Source organism: Peromyscus eremicus, chromosome 7 (genome assembly GCF_949786415.1).
Source record: "Peromyscus eremicus chromosome 7, PerEre_H2_v1, whole genome shotgun sequence".
Classification (NCBI taxonomy): domain Eukaryota; kingdom Metazoa; phylum Chordata; class Mammalia; order Rodentia; family Cricetidae; genus Peromyscus; species Peromyscus eremicus.
Genome location: NC_081422.1, coordinates 17,392,424 through 17,398,785, shown reverse-complemented (window position 1 = coordinate 17,398,785; position 6,362 = coordinate 17,392,424).

Below are 6,362 nucleotides of genomic sequence, written 5' to 3'. Positions count from 1 at the left end.
GAGACCACAGTGGAGAAAGGAGAAGCGAGGGTTGGTTTACTGTTTCCCCGGTGGCAGGAAGTTGCACACACGCTTGGGCACCAAAAGTGATTCTCTCGTGTCCCCACCCCTTCCCCAAACACACAGCCACTGCTCGTCAGCCTCTCTGGCTACAGTTCTGTACACTGCGGGGGAAAATGTTTCCTCCCTCCAACTTCAAGAACTTCGGTAGTGTCAGTGGGCTAAGAGGAAGCCTCCACCCGTGACACACCGGCCGGTGGCAAAACCAAATGATGTGGTGGCATCGAGGGGTCAGCCTGAGTGTCCTCAGGCAAGATCTGACTGAGTACTGGGATGTCTCAGTTAGCTGCGGTAGAGGGTGCGAGCAGGGATATTAATTAGATCAAGGAACCACAGCAAGTGCCGTGGTTTCATCAAGGGGCCTGGCTCCGCTCAAGAATGCTTGCCTAGGACCCCAGTGAGGGCTGGGGCAAGGCTCCCTGGAGAGTGCTGCTCCAGCTTTCAGGAGCCCCATGGTTTGCAGCTTCGGATAAAGGCCTCAAGGCTTCCCCAGCTGTCTGAAGGAACAACAGATGGAGAAAATTCCTCTTAAATCTATACACTTCTAAGTTAATGATACATTTTATTTAGTTTCCCATTCAATCCTACAATGTGCCTTAAAGTCTACACTAGGGGGCAGCTTTTGATCACTGTGGTGTTTTAAGGGAGACTGTCCCCACAGACTAAGGCATTATTTGGGAGGTTCAGGAAGCAGGCCTTGCTGGAGGAAGTGTGCTGCTGGTGTCCAGCTCTGAGAGTCCAGATGCCTGCCTTCCCATTTTGCTCTTGGTTCCTGTTTGTGGTTCGAGCTGCTACATGAGCTGCCTCCACTCTGTCATGGATTCTACCTCTGGAACCATAAGCTCAAATAAACCCCTCCTTCTGTGAGTTGTCTTGGTAGTGGTGTTTATCACAGCCGCAGCGAAGTAACTAATACAGTCACCAGGAAAAAGAAGCTGGTCCTGGGCTGGAGAGATCCCGTGGTTAGGAACACTAGCCATTCCTCCAAAGGACCTAGGATTGATTACCAGCACCCACATGGCTGCTCATAACCAGGAACAACTCTAGTTCCAGGAGATCCAGTGTCCTCTTCTGGATTCTTGGGCACTACACACAGGTTGTACATGCAGGCAAAACACTCATAAAACAAATACATCTGAAAAAGAAGCACCTCCCAGACTCGAGAAGCCTGGACTACATGCTGACCCAGACAAGAGAGACCCTCTATCTTTCTCTCCCTCTCTTATTTTATTTTATTTCTGAGACAGGGTTCTCTGTGTATCTCTGGCTATACAGCTGAGATTCTATCTCAAAAACCAAAACAAAACAAAAAACAAAAAAAAAACCACAACTACTTATCAGGCATAATGATGCACACCTTTAATCCTAGCACTGGAGAGGCAGAGGCAGATGGATCTCTGTTTGAGGCCAGCCTGGTCTACAGAGTGAGTTCCAGGATATCCAGGGCCATACAGAAAAACCAAAATAAAATTAAAAATTAAAAAAAGAAGAAGAAAGAAACTCTAACTAAGACAGTTGCTCTGTGTGTAGCCCTGCCTGTTCTGGAACTCACTCTGTAGACCAGGCTGGCCTCAAACTCAGAGATCTGCCTGCCTCTGCCTCCTGAGTGCTGGGATTAAAGGTGTGCACCACCACCACCCAGTAGATTCTTTGTTTTTTTGTTTTTTGTTTGTTTGTTTGTTTGTTTTGTTTTTTGAGACAGGGTTTCTCTGTGTAGCTTTGCGCCTTTCCTGTATCTCGTTCTGTAGACCAGGCTGGCCTCAAACTCACAAAGATCCACCTGGCTCTGCCTCCCAAGTGCTAGGATTAAAGGCGTGTGCCACCACCGCCCGGCTCACCCAGGAGATTCTTAATTCAAACTAGTGAATGGTCAATGTAGAGTCTTTAAGGGACTCTCAAACTTCCCTCTGAAGCATCACAAGCCAGGCCTCCATCCTCTGCACAGCTGTGAACACTTTCGTCTTCCAAGATCCTATAGAACATTCCACTGAGCTCTTACCACTCAATGGCTTTTCCAGCCAAACTTCAAATATCACCACAATCCTCCCAAAAACACATGGTCAGGTTTCTCCTAGCAACACCCCCGCTCCTGGTACCAATTTCTGTCTTTGTTAGGTTTCTAATGCTGTGTGTGATGAAACACCATGACCAAGGCAACTTGGGTCACAAAGGGTTTGTTTCACATCCACTCTCACATCACATAAATGTCAAAGAAGTCAGGCAGGAACTGGAGAAGGAGCTGATGCAGAGGCCATGGAGGATGCTGCTCACTGGCTTGCTCCTCATGGCTTGTCCAGTCTGCTTTCTTATAGCACCCAGGACCACAATCCCAGGGGTGACACTGTCCACAGTGTGCTGGCCCCCCCAATCAATCGTCAAGAAAATGTACCACAGGCTTGCCCATAGGCCAGTCCAGTTTGGGTATTTTCTTACTGAGGTTCTGTCTTCCAAAGTGACTAGCTTGTGTCAAGTTGACATCAAACTAACCAGCAGACCTATCATCTCAGCACTCAGGAAGTGAAGGCACAAGTTTCAGGAGTTCAAGTCCAGCCTCTAGATCAGTGGTTCTCAACCTTCCTAATGCTGCAACACTTTACAGTTGCTCATGTTGTAGTGACCCCCAACAATAAAATTATTTTTGTTGCTACCTCAGAACTGTGGTTTTGCTACTGTTATGAATTGTAATGTAAATATCTGATATGTAGAATATCTGATATGCAAGCCCTGTGAAAGACTCATTCAACCTTCAAGGGGTCTTGACCCACAGGTTGAGAAGCACTGCTCTAGATCGTGAGTTCAAGGGCAGCCTGGACTACGTGAAACCCGGCTTCAGCAAACAAAAGTCACAAGGGACAGTGGGGGACTTTAGCAAAGCGAGGAGCCCAGAGGAGCCAGGCAAGCTCTTCAGAAGACGAGGGTTGAACCCCTGACAGGGCTGTATCCACTAAGTGGTTCAGTCACAGACTCTGAGGTCACAGAGAACTTTGTCCAAAGCGGGGAAAAGCCCACTTTAGGAGGTCATGGTGGTATACTCACATAATCCTGCACTGGAGAGGCAGAGGCAGATCTCTGTGAGTTCAAGGCCAGCCTGGTCTACACAAAAAGTTCCAGGTTAGCTACATAGTGAAACCCTGTCTCAAAAAAAGGGGGCAGGGTTTGGGGTGAGGTAGGGTGGGGTGGCTTCTAAGGCACCTCAGTGAGTGGAGTGCTTGCCCAGCATGCATGAAGCCCTGGGTCCATCCCCACCACGAATAAAATCAGCATGGGGGTACCCACACATCATCCCAGCACTTGGGAGGTAGAGGCCAGGTGATCAAGAGTTCAAGGACATGCTTGTTGGCTACTTTGTGAGTTGGAGACCAGTCTGAACTACATGAGACCCTGTCTCCAAAAAGAGCAAACGGGGCTGGAGAGAAGGCTCAGAGGTTAAGAGCACTGACTGCTCTTCCAGAGGTCCTGAGTTCAATTCCCAGCAAGCACATGGCGGCTCACAACTGTCTGTAACTCCAGTTCCAGGGGATCTGACACCCTCACACAGACATACATGCAGGCAAAACACCAATGCACATGAAATAAAAGTAAATAATTTTAAAAATGTTAAAAAAAAAAAAAAGAGCCAACAGGCCGCACCTTGCCCTGAGGGTCACTTGAATGGTGTTTCAAACATACGTGCACAGGCATAAAATGAGAGCAAATCTTAAAAACAATTTGAGATTGATTTTCTGTGTACAAGCGTTTTGACTGTATGTGTGTCCTGCACCATGTGCATGTCCGGTGCTCGCGCAGATCAGCAGAGGGCTGACAAGCTGAGTTTGATCCCTGGACACCACAAGGTGGCAGAAAAGGGCCAAGAACTCTCCTCTCACGCCACTTGTGAGCCATGGCGAAATATAACACAAAGCAAAGCAGAATATTAGTATATCATCACCTGACAGGATGTGGAACCACCTAGAAGAAACCTGGGCACACTGGTGAGGGAGTTGCCAGCTTTGGTGAACTGTGTGCAGCACTAACCCAAGGCTGAGGTCCTGCACTGCATGACAAGAAAGTCGCTCTCTTTTTCTGACTCTGACTGTGATCCTCAGGCCCATGCCGCCAAGCCTCTTCTCTGCTGGGATGCACTGAAGCCTGGACTGTAAGCCACAGAATATACATCCTCCTCAAACTGCTTCTGCTAGGCATTGGACCACAGCAACCTGAAAAGCAAGTGGGCAAGGGTGGTGGCGGCGGTGGTGGCAGGCGCGCGCCTTTAATCCCAGCACTCAGCAGGCTGATCCCTGTGAGTTGGAGGCCAGTCTGGTCTACAGAGTGAGTTCCAGGACAACCAGGGCTACACAGAGAAATCCTGTCTCAATACCCCTACCTGCCAGCCAGGAGAAAAAAAGAGGAAAGAAAAGAAAAGAAAAGGGACACAATATATAAAGAGCATTTAAACATCAACAACAACAAAAACAAAAAATGTGAATAAATGTTTCTCTAAAGCATATATACAAAAAAGGAAAAAGGGGTGAATATTATCATGCTGAGTGCCTGTAATCCCAACACTTGAAAAGCAGGGGCAGGAGGCATGGGGACCCTGAGAGAGCAAGAGGCCTTGAGAGGCCATTGCGTATAGCTGTGAAAGTGAAGCCTGAATGTTGTGTTGCCAAGGAGAGCAGGAGAGCTGCATACAGGGCATGGAAGCAGCCCCAGACAGAGGTGTTATGTTGCAGGCATCAGAGCTGGAAGGGCAGGGCCATCTGAGCCCTCTGACATCAGACATGGGGCCACATGCTGCAAGCCAGGAAAATATAATGGAATCCAGCTACTATCACAAAAGCTGCTACTTGGAAAGGTCAAGGACTTTTCCAAAGGTCAAGCCGTGGCTTAAGTCTTGGTGATATTTTAGCTTTTGTATATATATTAGCTGGTTCCTACATGATTTTCTTATATGCTTATATTCCAAGAACTCTTAACAGTGTATTTATCTAAAATACCCATCAAGCACCCAAGGCCAAATGATCTCCTGAACTAAGGTAACACCCTTATGGAAACAATGCCTGTCTCCTAGGTCAGGTGGATAGCTTTATTTCTTGTACAATTTAAGCTGAGACTCACCTTTCTTTTTCTTTTCTTTTTGGTTTTTCGAGACAGGGTTTCTCTGTGTAGCTTTGGTGCCTGTCCTGGAACTCACTCTGTAGCCCAGGCTGGCCTCAAACTCACAGAGATCCGCCTGGCTCTGCCTTCTGAGTGCTGGGATTAAAGGTGTGTGCCGCCACCACCTGGTGCTTTCTGGTTCCTTTCTTTCTTTGTTTCTTTCTTTCTTCCTTCCTTCCTGTCTTTTTTAAAGATTTATTTATTTATTATGTACACAGAAGAGGGTGGCAGATCTCATTACAGATGGTTGTGAGCCATCATGTAGGTGCTGGGAATGGAATTCAGGACCTCTGGAAGAGGAGTCGGTGCTCTTAACCTCTGAGCCATCTCTCCAGCCCTCTTTCTGGTTTCCTGAGACAAGGCCTCACCTTGTAGATCAGGCTGGCCTCACCTTGTAGATCAGGCTGGCCTCACCTTGTAGATCAGGCTGGCCTCACCTTGTAGATCAGGCTGGCCTCACCTTGTAGATCAGGCTGGCCTCACCTTGTAGATCAGGCTGGCCTCACCTTGTAGATCAGGCTGGCCTCACTCTCTGAGATCTGCCTACCTGTCTCCCAAGCTGGGATTATGTTTGAGTGTTATCATGCCTCACCCTATTTATTTTGTATTTTGTTATTTCATGTGTAATGGTCGTTTGCTTGCATGCATGTATGACTACCTGTGTGTGGTGCCCAAGGATTCGGAAGAAGAGGGCCCTGGACACTCTGGGACTCGAGTTACAGTTGTGAACTGCCATGTGGGTGCTGGGAATGGTCCCCAGGATCTCCGCAAGAACAGGCGGTTAAGACCTGAGCCTCTCCAGGCCCATGATTCTACCCTTCACACTATGATACAACGGTAGGAACTGTGCATGTGTCTGTTTTAGTAGCTGCTTTCAGTTTTATTCAGGAGTGTAAGTACTAAGTTCCGGTAACCTGTTGTAATTTACGGAGGAATTACTGGAGCGCCTGTCACATTTCCCATTAGTGGCAACTGCGCAGCTTCCCATTACCAAACCTGATGACCAGCGTCTAGTTTGTGTTGTTTTTACTGTGGAAGTGGACTCTTGTGGTTTTCATCTCTAGTTCCCTAATGACTCCTTGAGTGAGCATCGTTTCCTGTGTTTGCTGGTTTTTCAGACAGGGTCTGGGGCAGCCCTAGGCTGGCCTCAAACCAGGCATGCGGGC